The 19,777-nt window shown below is 41.1% G+C and overlaps 2 pseudogenes across 2 annotated transcripts in view; both read left to right on the top strand.

Annotated features, from left to right (window-relative positions):
• Positions 1–17,902, top strand: part of LOC308501914 (outer mitochondrial transmembrane helix translocase-like) — a 53,527-nt pseudogene extending 35,625 nt beyond the window's left edge. The window contains exons 3-4 of the transcript in view: positions 17,078–17,650; positions 17,741–17,902. The product of the transcript in view is annotated as an outer mitochondrial transmembrane helix translocase-like (transcript). The remainder of the gene's footprint in view (positions 1–17,077; positions 17,651–17,740) is intronic.
• Positions 17,903–19,109: 1,207 nt separating this feature from the next.
• On the top strand, positions 19,110–19,568 carry LOC308502462 (DPY30 domain-containing protein 2-like; annotated as a pseudogene). Its single transcript has one exon. The product of its transcript is annotated as a DPY30 domain-containing protein 2-like (transcript).
• Positions 19,569–19,777: the final 209 nt, after the last annotated feature.

Raw genomic sequence — 19,777 nt, forward strand, 5'->3', positions numbered from 1 at the left:
GGAGAAAAAAATTCTAGAAGATTCTTGATATAAAGAGAAGATGACCTCAAAAGGAAAATGAATAAATTGTCATCACACTCTCAACAGCAACACTGGATACAAAGGGATGATGGGGCAATACTCTCAAAGCACAAGACGGTTGCTTCTGGGGTTTTATACCCAGATAAATTATCATTGAAATGCAAAGGGTGCCATGAAGATATTCTTAGATATATGTGTACAAGGTCTGAGAATATTTACCTTGCAAAGACATACTTCGAAATGCTGTTGGAGGACAAATGATCATTCTGGGAGTAATAAGAGTATGGGAAATGTATCAGTCAGTGCCCAGTCAGGAGAACAAATCATTTTAGATCGTTCAGGCTGAGAGGGATTTAATGCAGGGAGTTGATTATAAAAAGTTGGAAAAGGCTGGAGGAGCAGAAGGGAAAGAGTGTTCTACTCAGAGGTCAGGTACCTGCTATTGCACCTGGGCTGGAGCTTGTGAGCCCACACTTGCTGCAGCCACTGCTGGAGCTGCACTGCTAATGCTGCTACAACCATGGGGCTACAGTCACTGAGGCTGCTGGAACCATGGGGCTGCCACTGAGCAGGAGGCACCACTGAAGCCGAGGTGCTATCAGAAACAGAATGGCGCTGACCTTCTTTCCATCTGCTAATCAGGTGCAGGTGCCCAGGCAGCATGACGTCCTCTCTTATGAGCCAAAGGGGAGAGAACATCTCCCACTGAACCAACTCTCAGAGTTACAATGATGCCACTCCAGTCACTGGATTACACATTCCTGAATGTGGGCACCAGCTGTTATCCAGCCCAAGCTCTTCCCACCTGCCCTTGGTCATATTACACTCACAGTATTATTAAGTGTTGGTTACTCCTTCTTGAGAACCAGGGCCACCAAAGGACACGCAGTACCGCTTTGTCCCAGCCTCCATCCACCTCTCCCTTTATTGGGTCGTTGTCTTAAACTCCCATCTTTTCTTGAGGCCAGATCCACACGAGTTAAGTCAGTTTGCAACCACATTGTGAATGCTCCCTTGGGAATTAACTCTGAAGCAGGCTGAGCTTTTTAACCTTTATTGTATAGATTTCTAAAGCTATCACATGAGGTTACAGTCAGTCCGCCAGGGTTCTGCAGAGATTAGATAGCAGTGGCCAGAGCCTGTCTAGGTGAACTGTGTGCTGTGCTCTTCTTCCAACACCATCACCACTTTCCCTTTAGAGTCAGTCCTGACTCTGTGTGTTAGTTATTGACTGCTGGGTAACAAATCATTCCTAAACTCAGCAGCTTAAAACAACAAACATTGATTATCTCATAGCTCTGTGGGTTAGGAATAGCTCTATGGGTGCAGCTTAGCTGGGTACTGTTTCTTGTAAGGCTACAAGCAAGGTGTTGGCCAGGGCTGGAGTCATCTCAAGGCTCAGCTGGGGTAGGATCCACTTTCAAGTTCACTCACATGGCTGTTGGCAGGCCTCAGGTCCTCAATGGCTGGCAACATCAATTCCTTGACCTATGGGCTCAGTAGGGCTGTTTATAGAATGGTTGCTTGTTTCCCCAGAGTGAGATATGAGAGAGAGAGAGGGAGAGAGAGAGAGAGAGAGAGACATGCCAAGACAGGAGCCATGATCTTTTATAACCTAATCTTGGAAGTGACATCCTGTCACTTTCTCCTTATTTTATTTCTTAGAAGCAAGCCACTGAATCCAGCCTACACTCAAGTGGGGGAGGGGATTACACAAGGAGTGGGCACCAGAAGGCAGGGATCACTGGAGGCCATCTTAGACGCTGCCTAAAGCACCCCAAGAGGAATTCAGGGAAACAGAGTTGTACCTCCCAGTAAAGAGTAGGGTGTACACAAGATGAGAAGGGTCACAGGAGTTCTTAAGAGAAAATATATTGTAAGTATTTACTCATACCTCTACTCAGGTTACTCCCTTTCTCCCCAGCTTCCTCTCTGGGTTCTGATTTATTAACCAAACAGAACGAAAACCAAGAAACTCCCTCCACGCAGATCACTTCTCCAAATTTCAAATTCCTTTTCCCTTCACAACCTGTCTGCTGTTGTTTTACTTTCTGAAATCCTCAGTAGTTATTTTTATATTTTGTCTAGAGGTTAGAAGAATTAACAGTGGGAAGGTTGTTCTGTAAGCAACTTATACTCTGTACTAGAAGTTGAACTCTACATTGTTTAAAATTGGGTTAGGGTTTGAAAATATGTTACCCTGGTTACAGTGGGAGGCAAAGGGATTAAAAAGCCTAGAAATTTCTGAGTCAAAAACAACTTGTTTGGACTTCCATAAAAGATGATAAGGACTCTAAAATTCATCCCTTCCCCCCACCCGCCCCCACTGAGTAGAAAGAACATACCATGTTTCCCCAAAAATAAGGCCGGTCTCATATTAATTTTTGATAAAAAGACGCATTAGGGCGTATTTTCAGGAGATGTCTTATTTTTTCATGTACAACAATCTACATTTGTTCAAATACAGTCATGTCATCTTCTTCTAGAACATCGTCATAAAGTACTAAATGCGTCCGTCTGGCTGACGATCTTAACTGGGGCTTATTTTCGGGGAAACACGGTAGACTATAGAGCTTGATGGGTCTAGTTTAAATTCCTGTTCTACCATTTACTAGCAGAGTGACCTCATGCAAATGAATTAATCTGTGCTTTAGTTTCTTCATTTGTAAAAATCAGGTAACGATATATAACTCTCCGGATTGTACAGGCTTAATAGAAACAATTGCATACAGTTCACTGCGTGGTACACCGGTGGTTTTCCACAGAGCTTTGTACCCTTTCCTTCCATTCCCTTTATTATCCAGTTATCTGGTAAGTGCATAGTGCGGACATATTTTGGCATTTGCTGGACCATTCTTCAGAACATCCCAGTGTGAATGGAAAGAAAACAGCTCAGAGAGAATGGCCATCTTTGTAGGGAGAGTGTTGGTGTGAGTGTAGGCCTGGCTCTCCGCCTGGGATGCAGGGGTCAGTGGGGCTGCCGCCAGCTGTCTGCAGTGTTAGCCAGGGAAATCAACTCACAGCCCTGCTGGCACCTACTGCTGGACTTGAGTAAACATAATTACAGCCTTTAAAGAGAGAAGAGGGAAAGAAACCAAGATCCCCACTTACCATGTAAACAGGATGTCCACTGAATGGCAGCCTCGGAGATGTTTATGTTCTGTTCAGGGGACAATTGACAAAAGGCCTCTGGGAGCCTTTATTGTTGCCTGGGGCAATAGTCTGCCAGCTTTGGTGGTGGCTGGGTTCTTCCCAGCAGCTTTGTCTGTACTGTGAATGTGGAGCTTCAGCTGAGAGCTCTGGGGCTGTGCTCTTTAGAGCCGGGATGCAGTCCCTTGTGATGCTGAATCTGGTTATCTGCTCAAGGCCCTTTATACATCGATAAGGGCATTCGGGTGTCTAATGCTCAGTTTCTAGCATGCCCCTTGTGGCCTGAAGGCTGGCTGGTTGTGGCCTCCAACGAAATAATAACCTTAACAAGAGCTACTGTTTACTCAGAGCCAGGCGGCAGCACACCAAATAGTTCCTACAGATTATCTTATTTAACCCTCATGATAAGCCTTTGCAGTAATTTTATCGTCCTCATTTTACACCTGAGGAGGCTTTGCAAAGATAAGCACCTAGAGTTGAAGTTCGATATTTAGATTCTCAAACCTGTGCTTACATAGGAAGCAAGGTGAAGGCAAGGACCATCTGTCACGTTCAGTACGCTATCTCTATGGCCCAGTACAAGGGCTGAGAAAACATGTGTTAAATGAATGACTTTTCCAAAAAAAGAAAAAAAAAATTCTACTGAAATGCTGATCTCCACTGATTTCTGAGGAGCACATTTTTCCCCAATGAGAAAAATAGTGGGAGTGTGTTGCATAGTTTATTACACAAGCTCTGGCTTCTGTCCTGGCAACTCAGGGCACGTATTGGTGAAGGCCGGCTGCAGGTGGTCTTGGATATGGGCTAAGGCACCAAGGCAGTGACTAGTTGGCCATGTGTCTAGTCAAGAAGCCAAATCCTGCTTTGAGTCCAGTCTTCTCTGGAATTCTAGGCAAGGCAAGCCTCTCTTGAGGCCATCCAATCTAGCTTGCTCCTGAAGCACCAGAAACAGTGAAAGCCAATGTTTGTCCCAGCTCGCCTTTGTCTCTGTGCACAATCTCTGCATGGTGGTTTTGCTGTCCCTCTTCCAGGTGGGTCTGAAAGGAGTTGTGAAGATAGGCTGAGCAGATTTCCCAGGAATGCCAGGAGGCGGTCCCTCTAACTTTATCACTCCTAATGAAATTGGTGGAAACCCAGGAGCCCTTTCGTCTTCTAATTCTTGAATAGAAGGGAGAGAACATGCTTGTTCTGCAGGATGGATTAGGACATCAACATGCCTAGTTCCAGAATAAGGATGGCCTTTATCTGATATATGAACTTTTACACGAGAGGGAGAGGAACATTTTCCCTCTCTATTCACGTCTCTTGGGGAGGCACATGTGGCAAGGACTCTCCCTGAACCTGATCACTTCTTTGTCTGGAGCGGAGGCCCTAACCGCCTCGATGTTGTCCGCAAGTTATTGCTAGCAAGAATGTGCTCTTTTCTTTGGATCAGAACTTGTTAGTTTAATAAACAATACCCAAAGGATATGAAGAGAATGTCCAAGTCTGGTGAACTCCTCTTTCTCACTCTCAACATTTCTCCCTTTAGTTGCTGTTGGGCACGTACATTCCATCACATTTTAGAGCTGGTTCTTAATTTCTAGGTGTGGCTTTGACTGAGCTTCTGCTGAATGTCATGTTCGTCAGCAGTAGGGATCACAGACTTTCCAGCGGAATCGATAGAGTATATGTAATAGGCCTGTACTTAGGGATGTAGGAAATATCAGTAAATATGTTTGGTGCAGGTGGCCTTCCTGCTCTGGAATACTAGTATCAAAGTGATTTAGAATCATTTTCCCTCTAGTAACCCTTTTTTTTTGCCCATATCACATCAGCCACTGTCACACATGAAACCCAACCCCCCCACTGGTTTCTATCATTGTAACTGGGAATTGTGACCCTACCCAGGGTTGTGTCCCTGCACCAGCCCACTTATTGGTCTATTGCAACTTCACAGTGAGTGCCCCTCCCTCTGGTCCCTTTCCCATAGTTTCCTCGTGGCTAATGCTGCTGTTGCTTCCACTGAGCTCTGCCTGGCTCTCACCACCTTCCCTATGAGTGGGGCCCCTGTTTCTGTACGGTTCCTGCTATGGATGAGTCCAGAAAGCACCATGCTCCTCTCACCATCCTTGGTCACAAGTTACTTCTTTTCAAATCAAATTGGAAGGTCATTGTTGTCTATCCAAGTGACAGGTGTTTCAGCCAACTTTAGAGCCAAACTATTTGTTAGCTAATTCAGCTTTGTAACTAGAGAGACCAAGAGGAACACTCCAAACACAGAATAAGTTCAGGTTCAAGAACTAAAGGCAGGCTCATCCAAGTGTCTGCGGCCTGGGGCTCTGATCGTAAGCCCCGCAATTTCCTCTCTCTCTCTCAGGGAGCCTGGAGCCCTCGTACAGTTGCACGTTTCCTTGATGGTCTTCAGGGACACTCCAAGTGGTCGCACATATATGCAGAACTCCTCTCAGAAGCATTTTCATTCACATGGAGATCTGTTGGGGTCATACAGATTCTTTTTCTAGGCCAGACTAAAAAATAATTGCATTTTCTTTTTGGAAAAATAAGGATATTAGCTGTAGTTATGTTTTCGAGGCAGGAATTGTTTTTTTTTTTTTTTAATGCTTTTCTGCATTTTCCACACTTAAAAAAGACAAAGTACAATTCAAAGAACCTACCAGATGTTTACTGTTAAACCTGAAAACATTTCTCAGTCCCATTTGAGAGTCAGGTTTTCCAGGTCTCTAAAATGTCTTAAAATTTTTCCTGTTGGTTACTGCTTAAATAAACACCCAGATGTACTATTTTATAAATCATGAGCATATCAAATGTGCCCTTTTATTCTGTATTTCACATGGCTCTTTGGCTCTGGCTTTCAGAGCTGAGCTCAAGTTCTTTGTCAACCTGAGCATATGGCAGACGGAGCTCTCAGCTCAAAGGAGTAAATGAGAGTTATGGTTCACCTATGGGAGGTGTTGCCAGAAGAGCTGGACTCTCCCGGGCTTGCTCGGTAATGGAGTAGGAGGGGAGGTAACTGCAGCCATGGCAGCTGGGAAGACCTTGGATTCTGCTGACCTTCACTTGGTCCATAATCAAGTGGATGCTCTCAATTGATACGTATTGATAAAGAGCCTTGGTGGAGGCTGTAGGAAGCAAGAGAAAAAGGGTTAAGATCCAAATAGAAAGAGCTTGAAAACAGATTACAATTCATTAGGGTTGCTGCTGGAGACGTTTAATGATTCAAAGTGTTTGTTTGGATCAGAGACTCATGGGGCTCTTTTAAATTGAGTGTTTCTTTATTGAAAAAAAAGAGCCAGCAGATTCTAAAAAATATATAAATTGGGCTTTGGCAGGAAACCTGCTTCTTCCTGCCATCAGAGAGTCATGCAAATCTCAAGAATGGCAAACATCTGTTTGAAGGGCATCCCGACCTTGGCTTGGCAGAGAACTCAGAATAAACAGCATTAGGATTTGTAGTTTCCATTCAAGATAGCAAGTGTGGTGGGTAGCGGTGTGGCCAAGTATTAAGAACAGAGCACCTATTCAACAAGTATTTATTGAGTGCTCGCTGGGTGCCGATTACTATGTGACGTGCCGGGGATACAAGTTACCAGAACACACCTAGGACCCAAATAGTTTATTACTTCACATAGATGCTAAGATAAAAGTTCACAGTGTGTTGTCATGAATATATTATACATTTACTGTGGTTCTTTCTTGTGCAGCTCAGAATCCAGTGGGCAATTACGATGCATGGAATGTATGCCAGTAGCAGAGACTAAATCTAGTTCAAGATCATGCATGTGAACTGGATAGCTAGTCATATTTTTTCTCTTGACCATTTACTCATTAAAATTGTGGCAGGTTGTGTTAAGATTAAAATTATGAAAATCGTCTGAGATTTATAAGTGCAAGTTTGCTCTTGCAAACTTTGTGCCAAATATTTTTTCAGAATTCATAATTTTTCTTACTTAATGGAAGTGAATGGTAGATATCTTACGTAAAACCCCGGTAGTACTAGGGCAATATCTTTTAATGAAGCATTGTAATATCTCTGTCATTAGATGGATATGTATGAATAGTGACACTAGTGTGACAAATAAAGACCATAAGTAACTTCACATCACTTTAGGTCAGGCTTTGCAGCCAAATGAGTCATGAAGATTTCAAATATTTTTTAAAAATTTACAATTGCAGATAAGGAATGATGGACTTATAGTATTGATGAAGATCATTCACTATAACCCAAATACTTTATTGCTTCACGCAGACCCTGGAATAGAAGTTCACCAAATGTGTTGCCATGAATATACTGTACTTTGGCTGTGATTATTTCATCATTTTTACCTGGAAAAAATTTTGACTTCTCTCTACATACAAGTTGAATCAGAGGAAAAAACGATACTACCACCCACTGAAGATCTTTTGCCATTTGTGTTTGGGTTCTTTCCCCAGGCTTTAAGGCTGGCGTTCTATTAGAATCACTCTGCTAGTTGGCTTCTTATGAACCATAATGTGAAGTGGGAAATCGAATTCCACCAAAGCCACACCAAAGCTTTTGAATTGGAGCCAGGAAGTATTTTATTTGATGCACTAAACAACATAAAGCCAATATCCTGGCCACGGCCCCAATGGCATCAGCATTAATAGCTGGATGGAAAGCACGGTGTTTGGGATATAAGGATGGGTGGCGAATATAACCACATTGGCCTTCTTTCTGAACCTTGTGCTCTCCAAACTTCTTCCCGGACTAGAACTTTTATACTTCCTATTACCTCTTCCTGGAACATACTTCCTTGTGACTTTTGAAGAACTAGCTTCTTCTCATCATTTAGGAATCCCTTTCAAAGGCGCCTCCTGAAGGGGTGTTCCTGGACCACCCTATTAAATGTTGTCACCTCCAGTCACTCTCTATAACATTCCCTTATTTTCTTCAAAGCACTTCTAGGAAATTACCCTGTTATTTGTGTACTTATTTACTTGTTCATTATTTTTCTCCTTCACAGAGCAAAGATGTTTTTGACTTGTTGACAGGATCTTTAGTCCCTAGAGCAGTGCCTGGCATATTAAGGGACCTCAGTAAATATTTGTTGTATGCATGAATGCGCCCTGGAATATCACTAGTTCCCTTATTTTATAATGTCTCTCAGAGTTCCCATCCCAACCTCCCAGTGTTCCTTTTGTGACAAATGTCCCAGAAGAAAAAATATTGCAAATGTGGGAAACGTGATAGAGCATGAAGCATGGTAGAACATTAAATTAGCTTCATAAACTGTGAATCATAAATCATGGTTCCATCTGTTCTGTGACAGTGAAAACAGCAAAATTTTCCACAAGATAGAAACTGAAAACAAAGCGATGCCATGAGTTTCAACTCATGGAGAGCCTGTTACTATTATTTTGGATCATCTTCTCTCTCCCTCTGCTCCTCAGCAACAATTTTGGTCATGCTGTGCCTTTCTGGATTAGGCCCAGGAACCTATTCATAATAGATATTGGTTTCCTCCAATCTAAGTTTCTGTGCCATACCTGGCACATAGAAGCAATTAAACAAATATTTGTTGACTTCCACCATGTGCTAAATTCCACCATGACCGATTTATTCTCCAGTCAATTTTTTTTCTAAAATGAAAATATCCTTTAGAAGTGATAACCTGCAAAAGGAAGCCCTTTCAGGCATAATCTAGTATTAATTGGTGTAGCTTTTTTGAGCATAGGTCATTACTTGGCCAGGTGAGGTCTGGGTGAGGCATGGTAATAGGCAACACGGGGCACTGGTTGTCCTGAGACGTGATGGGACATTAGCAGGGGCCAGAGGAACAAAGAAAAGTTTCCGAGGCAAGTGGTTCACATTGTAATTTTGCGTAAGGCCAACATGGCGGGGGGTCCTGTTTGGGGAGAACTGGTACCGTTAGATTATGCCTATTGGCTAAAAGCATAGTGAAGGTGGTAGGTTACCAGGACATGCCAGGAACTACAAAACCATTTTTTTTTTTTGGAAAATTCTGTTAAAATACACATCAATACACAGATGACATTCCTGACAGGCTTCCCAAAAAACTGAGAGCAGTGTCTGCCTCTGGGGAACGGAAATGATGGATGGTAGAGTTTTAAATTTCTAGAGTTTAATTTTTCCTCGTAACAATGTATTGATTTCACAGTTGTAAACATAAATCAATAAAAATCAGTATCTTTTAAAGATTTTACTGTATTAAAATGCTAGCTGAATGAAAATGAGTATAACAGCAATTATAAAATAGTAGGGGGTGTCACAACAAGGTTCAATTGAATATATTAATATAAGAAGAAAAACCTAGAATTTGTAAAACTGCTATTCATGTACAGTTTTTGGTCTTCTCTGTAGAACGTTGTTAAACTCTCTCAGAACATAAAAGCAGCCTTAGAAGCAGAACCAGCAATTGTTCCAGAACGCAGAACCGTGGACTTACTTCTCTGACATATTGCCCCCTACTCTCTTCATGACTCACTTTCTTTTATTTTCTGTCTCTCATTACCAATTTGGATGGCTACCTGTTTGAGTGTTTTCAATTGAAACCCTGTATTTATTTGAATTTGAAAGAGAGGAACTGTCACTGTGCAGTACTCAGGGTAGGAATAGTTTCCTAGACTTCTTTTCTCCTCTTGCATCTTTATGATAAAATGCTGTCACCCAAGGTCATGTGCAAATGAACCTGATCTTTTCAACCTGAAAGTTTTTAACACATACCTCCTGCACTTAAAAAATCCAAATGCTACTTTCTTACATTGATAACACACTGAATAGATTTTCAAGCTCTCCTGTGCGCTCCTAGTTCATGTCTAGCAGGAAGAGAGACTCTTCTGTGGTGATCCCCGCCTATAATAAAGGGACTGCTTAAGTCATAATTAAATGTAGGGAAAGAGGGTTTGCACCCCAGGAATGAGGGTTTTATGATCTATAGCTGTTGGGGTGTAGGAGGTTTTTCCAACTATTATCTGCTTCTGGAACAGCATACCTTGTTTAGTCTAAAAGACACTAAGCGAGCAGGGTACTACGCTTTTACCCAAGCATTAGCCAAGCACTTTGATAATTGTAGTTTGTGTAAGAGCTGCAGTGATATTGGAGTTGCATCAAACAGTTTGGGGACTTTTCTTTTTCATTTTCTACTCCCGTAATTTAGAAAGGATGGGAGACTCCCATGTGGGAGAACTGTAGGGTGCGACCTTATTTGGGAGACTCCCATGTGGGAGAACTGTAGGGTGCGACCTTATTTGGGAGACTCCCATGTGGGAGAACTGTAGGGTGCGACCTTATTTGGGAGACTCCCATGTGGGAGAACTGTAGGGTGCGACCTTATTTGGAGCCGCGGGGAAGTTCATAGAGATTGTTGAAGCATCTTCTTTTCCAGCTCTGTGAGTTTTTTCAGTGTTGACACTGGTTAACACTTGTCTGATTCCCCCATAATTGAAATAGGTTATAGCCCACCCCCTTGGCCTTACAAGAGTAATTTGTTTCTGAAAAATTCCTTGTGGCCAGACCTCTTGAGGTGAAAAATAATTTCCGTTGAAATTATTAACGCATAGTTACTTTGAAAATTAACCAAGTATATGTATACAGTTGACCCTTAAACAATGCAAGGGGTTGGGGTGCTAACTCCCTGCATAGTTGAAAATTCGCTTATAACTTTTGACTCCCCCCAAATTTTGCTAATAGCCTGTTGTTGATCAGAAGCCTAAACAGTCGATTAACACATATTTTGTATGTTATATGTATTATATTTTGTATTCTTACAATAAAGTAAGATAGAGAAAAGAAAACATCATTTTAAAAAATCATAGGAAGAAAAAACATACATTTACAGTATTTATTGAAAAAAAATCCACATGTAAATGGACCTGTGCAGTTCAAACCTGTGTTGTTCAAGGGTTAACTGTATATGTAATTGAAACTTGGCAGAGAAATTTGTCCACCAAACAAAGTTCTTCCCCTTTTACAGGGAAAGCTTGTCCTCTGACATGCAATGTAGAAGGGAGAGTGTCCAGAGAGGTGGTACCCAGCCAGAAGTTACCTTTCCCAGCCCCTTTATCCCATGTGTGACCATGTGACTCCTTCTTGTCAATAAAAGTGGGTCAATATGTATCACTTTGGGGCTGAGGTTTTAAGAAGCAGATATCCATTTTCTGAGGTACATTTTGCCAGGATTCCACTGGATGCAGAGTACACTGAGGCTTTAGGGGGGCTGGTGGGCCACCGGAAGTCTAGATCCCTGAATTGCTACATCAAGAGAATCTCCTGTTACTGGAAACGTCTATATTGGACTATTACATAGCCAGAAAAAAAAACACAACAAAACAAATCTGTATTGTGCAAAGCCACTGAAATTTGGAGTTTATTTATCCCCTAGCTTGAGAGTCAGGAAACTATTTCTGTAAAGAGCCAGATGGTAAATATATTAGTCTTTGTGTGATGCCTATGGTCTCTTTTTCTTTGTTCTTTTTTTTTTTGGTTTTGTTTTGGGGTTTTTTTGGGTCAAAAAATGCTTTTTATTTTTTTTAGCTTTATTGAGATATAATTGAAAAATAAAATTTGAGATATTTAAAGTGTACCATGTTATTATTTGATATATTTATAACTTCTTTTTATTTTTTTTACAACCCTTTAAATATATAAAAATCATTCTTAGCTCACAGACTATAAAAAAAATAGCTGCAGGCTTAAATAATACAGGCTTTTAATACAAAACAACACAATCACAAAAAACCCACACAACAAAACAGTGTAAATGGTGCATGAGGTATTACTACTATTAACTAGGAAACTGTGAAGACTAAGAGAAGCTACCTGTATGTGGCTCTCCTATTGTGCACCCAAGTGCTCCCAAGGCATGTAAAGATCCAAATTGTTAATCATAAATGCAAAGACTGTCTCCAAAGTTGAAGTTGGAGTTGGTGTAGTATATCCAACTACTAGAAGCGTGAAAAATCTCATAACTCTAATTGGTGTACAACAGCTTGTGATTGTATTCTGGCTTCCCTTCTTACCTTCTCTCTCTGTCATCATACAGCACTTCTTATACTGCTCTTTGTACCTAGTCTACTGCTAGATACTACTGGAGTCTTCAACCAGCAGATCTTGACACACCACCTGGTAAGATTCCAAGATGGCATCTCCGTTTCCCTGACCCCCCCACGTCATAGCCCTTCTCATCGTTCCCAGAACTCCTGGTTGGGAGGCTGGTACTGCAGCTCTGCCTGGCCCCTTCCATTCCACCCAGGCCCTCATCTCAGTCAGCACAGAACCCAAGACCACTCAAAACATCAAGGAAAATCATCATCCAACAATAGTATGAATAAATACATGATAGACTCTTCTGTAGCAACTACAATGAAGATTTCAAGTATATAATGGTGTGAAAAATGCTTGTGAGAGAATATTAGATGCAAAGAGCAGAATTGAAAATTATATATTCAATATGATCCTAATTGTTTAAAAACAAAGACTTGAAGGAAATACACCAAAAAGTTAGCGGTGGTATTCCAGAGTGGTAGATTATGGGTGATTAAAAAGAAATCCTGTTCTGTGTTTTTGTTTGTTTTTTTAAAATATGAACAAATGACCCTATGTTATTATCATTATTTGTAATGACCAAAAAAATTAAACGTAGTTCTTCTCACAGAGACTTTGTCCTGCCTCTGAGAGTTTCCACTCTGAGAGGTTCTTAGGTGACCCTGAAGCGCATGTTCAGAGCAGGAGCAGGAAAGGAAAGAGGAGAGTGGGTGGCATAGTTCTGCATATGTCATTCTCAGGCTTGAACCAGAGGAAATCTAGAGACCTAGAGCAACCTTTGCTTGGTGAGCTCTGCTTCTTCCCTGCCTGCAAGGATTCAACTTGTTTCAGATCCAGTGTCTTATCTCAAAATATACTCTGTCCACTCTGATTATTCTCCGTCCCCCCTCTCTACTCCCTAAGTACTGGCATGGGAAGCAAAGGGAGCAGGAAAGGCTTTCAGGCTAATGCTGTGAACTCTCCTCTCGTCCTCACTCTTCCATGTGAGGGTCAGAGCAGAAGCCTCCCCACTCTCTGTTCTTGCACCCAGATTCCTGCAGTCCTCCATGCTGCCTCTCATCTTTCTCGAGTGATCATTGTGGGTCTGTGCTGTGACTACCCCCACACAGGTGATCATTTTGTTTGTTTGTGCACACGCACTGACACATACACATGTGCTCCCTAGCGTATTTATTGGTGTTCTGCTAGGCACATGGTTAGTCATAACATTCATTTATTCAGCCAGTCAGCAAATTGCGCTCTACTCTGTGTCAGGCATTACCGTAGGTGCTGGGGCACACGAGAAACCAGATAGAAAAGGTCCCTTCCCTCTTGGGGCAGAAATTCCACTGGGGAGATAAACAATAAGCAAATACGTCTATACTGTATTGTTGAGTAGTGATAAGTGCTAAAAGGAAAAATAAGGTGTAGAGAGGGACTAGGGACCTGGGATGGAAGGTGCCTTTAAATTGGTCAGAGAAGGCTTCTCTGTGGAAGCTCCATTTAAGCAGAGACTTTGGTGAAGTGAGGGAAAGAGCTATGTGGGGTGTAGGGACAAGTGTTCTGGCCGAGGGAACAGTAAGTACAAAGGCCCTGAGTCAGGAATTAGCTTGACTCTCGCCTACAAGTTGCTCCCATTCTAGTAAAAGAGATAGGTAAACAGGCAAATGCAATATTGTGTGATAGACATTTATCACTTAGTATTTATACATGTCTAACCTTTATGGCATTTAAAAATGTACGTTATCTATTGTCTGTGTCCCCTAATAGAAAATAAGCTCCACGAGGGCAGAAGTTTTTGCATTTTTTGTTGTTGTTGTTCACTATAGTTACCTTCAGCACCTAAAACAGCTGCAGACACAGCGTAGATGCTCAATACTGTTTAGACGGATGAAAGAATCCCACATTTGTCCCTCTGCTCCTAATTCCTCTCTCCAGATGCAACCACTGTTATTAGGCCCTGAGAAGAGCATGTTATTTAAACAGATCACCATGCCCTCTATCCAGCTTTCATTTGGGGGCTACAGGTGAGTCTCTAGGTCTTCCAGGGGATGGACTATGCCACTCCACCCCAGCTGTCTTGTGGGCTGCAATAGACACTGGTTCTTGGAAGCTCATAAGGTCCTGGGTGCCCTTCCTGATCAGGGAGCAAAGGAGGAATCAGGAAACTCTGGCTACACCTTGGATTCCACGTTCAGGCTTTTCTGGGGACTTGGCACTTAGGAAAGGACATGTCTGCTGCCCCACAGAGTGAGGCCTACTCCTTCAGCTCATGGCTGTATCTTGACACAGGGGATCTGGCAGCAGATATTGCTTCTGTATGTGAATGTAAAGCCAGAGCTGTGTACAGTTCTCAGTGCCACAAGTGTTGGGAGCCTTTGCTTTTGCAGTGGATTTGGTGTACAACCTTTAAGCAGGACACTGACCAGGGACCAAGGTGGGAGGCAGGGACTTAGTTCCCAACTCAAAAGAGACTTCTCAGAAATAGTCAAGAATCAAATCATCTACACAGATTATCTGGGGATTAAAAATGAATTTTCCAACATTTCCTTCATTGACAAACAAGGCAGGACTCTCCCTGAATTTTATACTTGGGGTAATTTACAATTTACAAGTATCAGGGGAGGAAGAAATTAATAGTTCCTGAATATCCATTATCCTTAATAGATTAATTAGAAAACTATGGTCCAGAAAATTTAAATGAGCCCAAGACCACACAGCTAGGAAGAGGGTAATTGTTTAATTAGTTTTAGAAAATTAGGGCAGGATTCCTTACCTCAAAGCAAACCTTCTGAAAGGCAGTTTTATTCTGCTGCCTACAAGTCCTCATTGAGGTTTCATTCTGTTTCTTTAAATATCTTGGGTCAAGTCACCACATCCTTGGATTTTGAGTACTGACCACAACGCCTAGCACATCACAGATGCAATAAATGTCAAGAAACAGAAGGAAAAAACTGAGTCACTAGCACTTTGTGTGAATCAGAATTAGTCTATTAATTATTTTTTCTTCAGATGGGAACAGAATGTTCACTAACTGCAACAGTTACAATGACTTACCCATTTCAGTTCTCGGCCATTGAATTCTTCCCTTTCTTTGCTCAGTCCAAAAGTCCTTGGTGTCATCCTTGACTCTTTTGTTCCTCTCACCCCTTGCTTCCAATATGCCATCATATGCTGTTGTTTCTCTCTTCAAGAGATGTCCTGATCTGACTAATTTTCATTACCTCCCCTGCTATGACCCTGAGGCAAGCCACCGTCAGCTTCTATCTGGACCACGGCACTAGCTTCCTAACTAGCCTTGCTCCCTCCAGTGTATTCCCAAAACAGTGGCCAGAGTGAATCCTATAAAAATGTGTCTGGTCACGTGACTCCTACATGATCTTTGCCCCACTCCTCACCTTCATCCAGAGACCCTCCCCACGCCACAATTTTATTGATAGGTAGTTGACATATAACATTGTATACATTTAAGGTGTACAACATAATGATTTGATATGTGTATACATTATTGTGAAGTAATTATCACAATAAGTTTAGTTAATATCCATCACCTCACATAGTTGAAATTGTTTTCTTGTGTTAAGAACTTTTAAGATCTACTCTTTTAGCAACTTTGAAATATATAACAGAGTATTGTTAACTGTAGTCACCATGCTGTACATTATGTTCCCAGAACATACCTTTTAACTGGAAATTTGTACATTTTGACACCCTTCACCCGTGTCCCCTGCCCCAACCCCTCCACCTCTGGAAACCACCAATCTATTCTCTGATTCTATGAGTTCTTTTTTTATTATTATTATTCCACAGTATTTGTCTTTCTCTGTCTGACTTATTGCACTTAGCGTAATACCCTCAAAGTCCATCCATGTTCTTCCAAATGGCAGGATTTCCTTCTTTTTATGGCCGAATGACATTTAATTACATATAAGTCATATTTTTAAATCCATGCACCCATTGATGGACACTTAGGTTGTTTCCATGTCTTGGCTATTGTAAATAATACTGCAATAACTATGGCGGTGCAGTTATCGCTTTGATAGTGATAGTGACAGATACTAGAGATAGTGTTCCAGGAATATTTGGTGAGATCATGTTTTTCAGGAGCAGAATGAATTACATTGAAGGAGAGGGACAGTCTTTTTTCCCCCTGAACTGAACTGACCCATAGTATATTTTAGGACAAACACAAAAAGCTTTCTGTCAAAATTCTGTTTTATAGTAATTGAACCATAAGTCATTTCTAAAACAGCATAAATCTATGTTTCCTGAGATGAAAATGTATGCCACAAACCACATCTTGACATTTCATATATTATAATGTGGTTAGCCTCTGCTGTTCAATTTCAGTCATCTTAATGATAGAGATTTTCCATGAAACACAGTGTATATAGGTATGTGAGTGTGGATGTTTGCATGAAAGAGAGAAAGAGAAAGATTACAGAAAAAAAAATGGGAAAGGAATTACATTAAGAATCAAACAGTGTAATATCCAAATACTTTTCATTATGGGCTGAATGTTTGTGTCCCTGCCTCCCTCACCCTCTAAATTTATATGTCCCTAGACTTCCATGTGGCTGAATTTGGAAATGGAGTCTTTAAGGAAGTAATTAAGGTTAAATGAAGTTATAAGGGTGGAGTCTTGATCCAGTAGGATTAGTGTCCTTATAAGAAGAGACACTAGAGAACTTGCTGTCTCCCCATGAAAACATATGGGGGAAAGGCCATAGTGAAAAGATGGTCATCTTCAAGTCAGGAAGAGTCCTCAACAGAAATTGTGTCAGCTGTAACCTTGATCTTGGAATTCTAGTTTCTAGAACTGAAAGAAAATAAATTTCTGTTGTTTAAACCACTACCTTTGGTATTTAATTATGGCAGCCTTAGCAGACTGAAATACACCAGTAACATATTTTACAGTCAAATGGATGGTAGATGCAATTGATTCAAGCAGAAAGCAAAAAGTTGAAGCTCAGAAACAGGTGGAGAAATTGATGAAGCAAATTGGTGTGAAAAGTATGAAGCTTTCAGAATATGAAATGGGTATTGCTGCTTATCTTGTAGACCCTCTTAATATACTTGTTAGTTGGAGTGACATGGCTAGTTTAGATGATGTCATTACAGATCTGAAAGACACAGTCATCTTACTTATCAAAAAGAAGCATTTGTTTCAAAATTCTAGGCTTCTGCAGCCTCCAAAAGGTGTTTTTCTCTGTGGTCCTTCAGGTTGTGGTAAAACATTGATTTCCAAGGCTACAGCCAAAGAAGCATGCTGTTGATTTAGTAAACTTCAGCCTTCAACTCTGACAGATAAGTGGTATGGAGAATCTCAGAAATTAGCTGGTGCTGTTTTTTCCCTTGACATAAATTTACAGCCCTCCTTTCTATGAAACTGTCTATGTTTTAACCATGAAGGTACAGCCATGATGAAAGCTCAGTTTAAGTCTCTGGGATGAATTGGATTCTGACCACAGCTGTTAGGTTAGAGTGATGGAAGCTACTAATCATCCTCAGGATCTTGATTCAGCTATAATAAGAAGAATGTCTACAAGATTTCATATGAACCAGCCTGCTCTAAAACAAAAAGAAGCAATTCTGAAACTCATCTTGAAAAATGAAAATGTGGATAAGTGTGTGGACCTGCTAGACGTTGCACAGGAAACTGATGGATTTTCAGGAAGTGACCTGAAAGAGATATGTCAAGATACTGTCCTTCTCTGTGTCAGGTAAAAATTTTGGGTATTTTAAAAGAGATACAGAAAACTCTGGAAAAAAAAATTCTAGAACTGAAAAATACAATGTTCTGAATCAAACAGTAATTAGATGGGCTTAATATTAGACTGAACGCTGAAGAAGTAAGGACCAGTGAACGTGAAGACGGACAACTAATATATCTATGTTAATATCAGGTAAAATAGACTTTAAGTCAAGAACATTACCAAATTATGAAGGACATTTCATAATGATAAAAGGTAAAATCATCAAGAGGACAATAATGTTGAAAGTGTATGGACCTCAAAATATATGAAGCAAAAATGGATGGGAGAAATAGACAAAGTCATAATTACAGCTGAAGATTCTAATACACGCCTCTCTCGGTAATTGACAGAATAAGTAGACAAATAATTGGAAAGGATGTAGAAAGTCTGAACCACCCTGTCAACTATACTAACTTAATTCACATTTGCATAACACTACATCAAACAACTTCAGAATACTTACTCTTTTCAAGTACGCTTAGAATATTTACCAAGATAGAACTCATGCTGAACCATAAAGAGAAGTCTCAATAGAATTCAAAAGATAGAACTTGTACAGAGAATGTTCTTGCACCACATTAGAAAACAATAACAAAAAGATATCAAGAAAAATCCCTAAATATTTAGAAATTGAACAACATGCTTTAAAGAAGAAATCACAAAGAAAAGGAGAAAATATTTGGAACTGAATTATAACAAAAACACACATTAGAATTTGTGGAATGCAGTAGAGTAGTGCTTAAAGAGAAAGTTATAGTTTTAAAGACTTGCATTTGAAAATAAAGAGGCTAGCGAGAAGATGGTGGCTGAGCTAGCAAGAGCGGATTGCAGTTAGCACAGTGGAGTGCAGCTAGCAGGGCGGATTGCAGTTTGCAAATGGGATTGGTTGGTTGACAGAGAAGTGGACAGCAGGTTGCAGGACGTGTGGATCCTGTTTCCTGTGTCTCCAACCCAGCCGCCAGCGATAATATAGTGGCCGTACATTGTGGCCCTGTTATTGTGGCTCTGTGGCTCTGCTGTCTTTGCATCAAGTCTTAGTAACTGTCAGATCAACATATTTCATTGAGACCATTGTTGAAAATGTGCAATTTGGAGCAGATGCTTCCTCCAGAAAGGGTGACAGCCACCCAAGGACCGGAAGTGAAGAGGCTTCCTGGGAATGCAAAATTGCCCACAAGATGGAAACTGACTACCTGAAGAGGTGCTTTGGAAATTGCCTGGCCCAGGGACTGGCAGAGGTGGCGAAGATTCGGCCCAGTGACCCCATAGAGTACCTGGCTCACTGGCTTTATCATTACAGGGAAATCACTAAAACAAAAGAAAAGGATAGACAAGAGAAGATCCAGCTGAAGGAAGAGGATGACAATAACCTCAAGGAAACCCAAATGGCAGAAATGCTGAAGCAAGAAGAATGTCAGATTCAACAGAAGTGTGCAGTGTCACAAGCTGCTGATATCTGTAGCTAGTTCCACAAAGACCATCATCATGCCAGAGAACACAAAACCCCTTGAAAAGGAGGTCTTGAAGCAGGAATCTCTGCCAGGTACTTCCAATATGCTTCCAGGAATGCCTCAACAGAACGTTCTTCTGACTCATTTGGACAGACTGAGTGGAATGTTGAAACACACAGGGAGTAAATTACTAGGCTTTACAGCATGAAAGTGCTCCCAAAATGCATCGTGGCTCCAAATCTCCTTCTTAGGTTATCAGAATCATGAGCATCATGAGTTTAATGATGCCTCTGTCAAAGCTGCAAATCTAGAAAATGGCCATCTAGAAAAGCTCTGAAGTAAACATGATAACTATGTGGATTAAACCAAGATTTGAGGGGCTGTGGAAGGGGCAG

This window comes from Rhinolophus hipposideros (genome assembly GCF_964194185.1).
Source record: "Rhinolophus hipposideros genome assembly, chromosome: 9".
Taxonomy (NCBI): Eukaryota; Metazoa; Chordata; class Mammalia; order Chiroptera; family Rhinolophidae; genus Rhinolophus; species Rhinolophus hipposideros.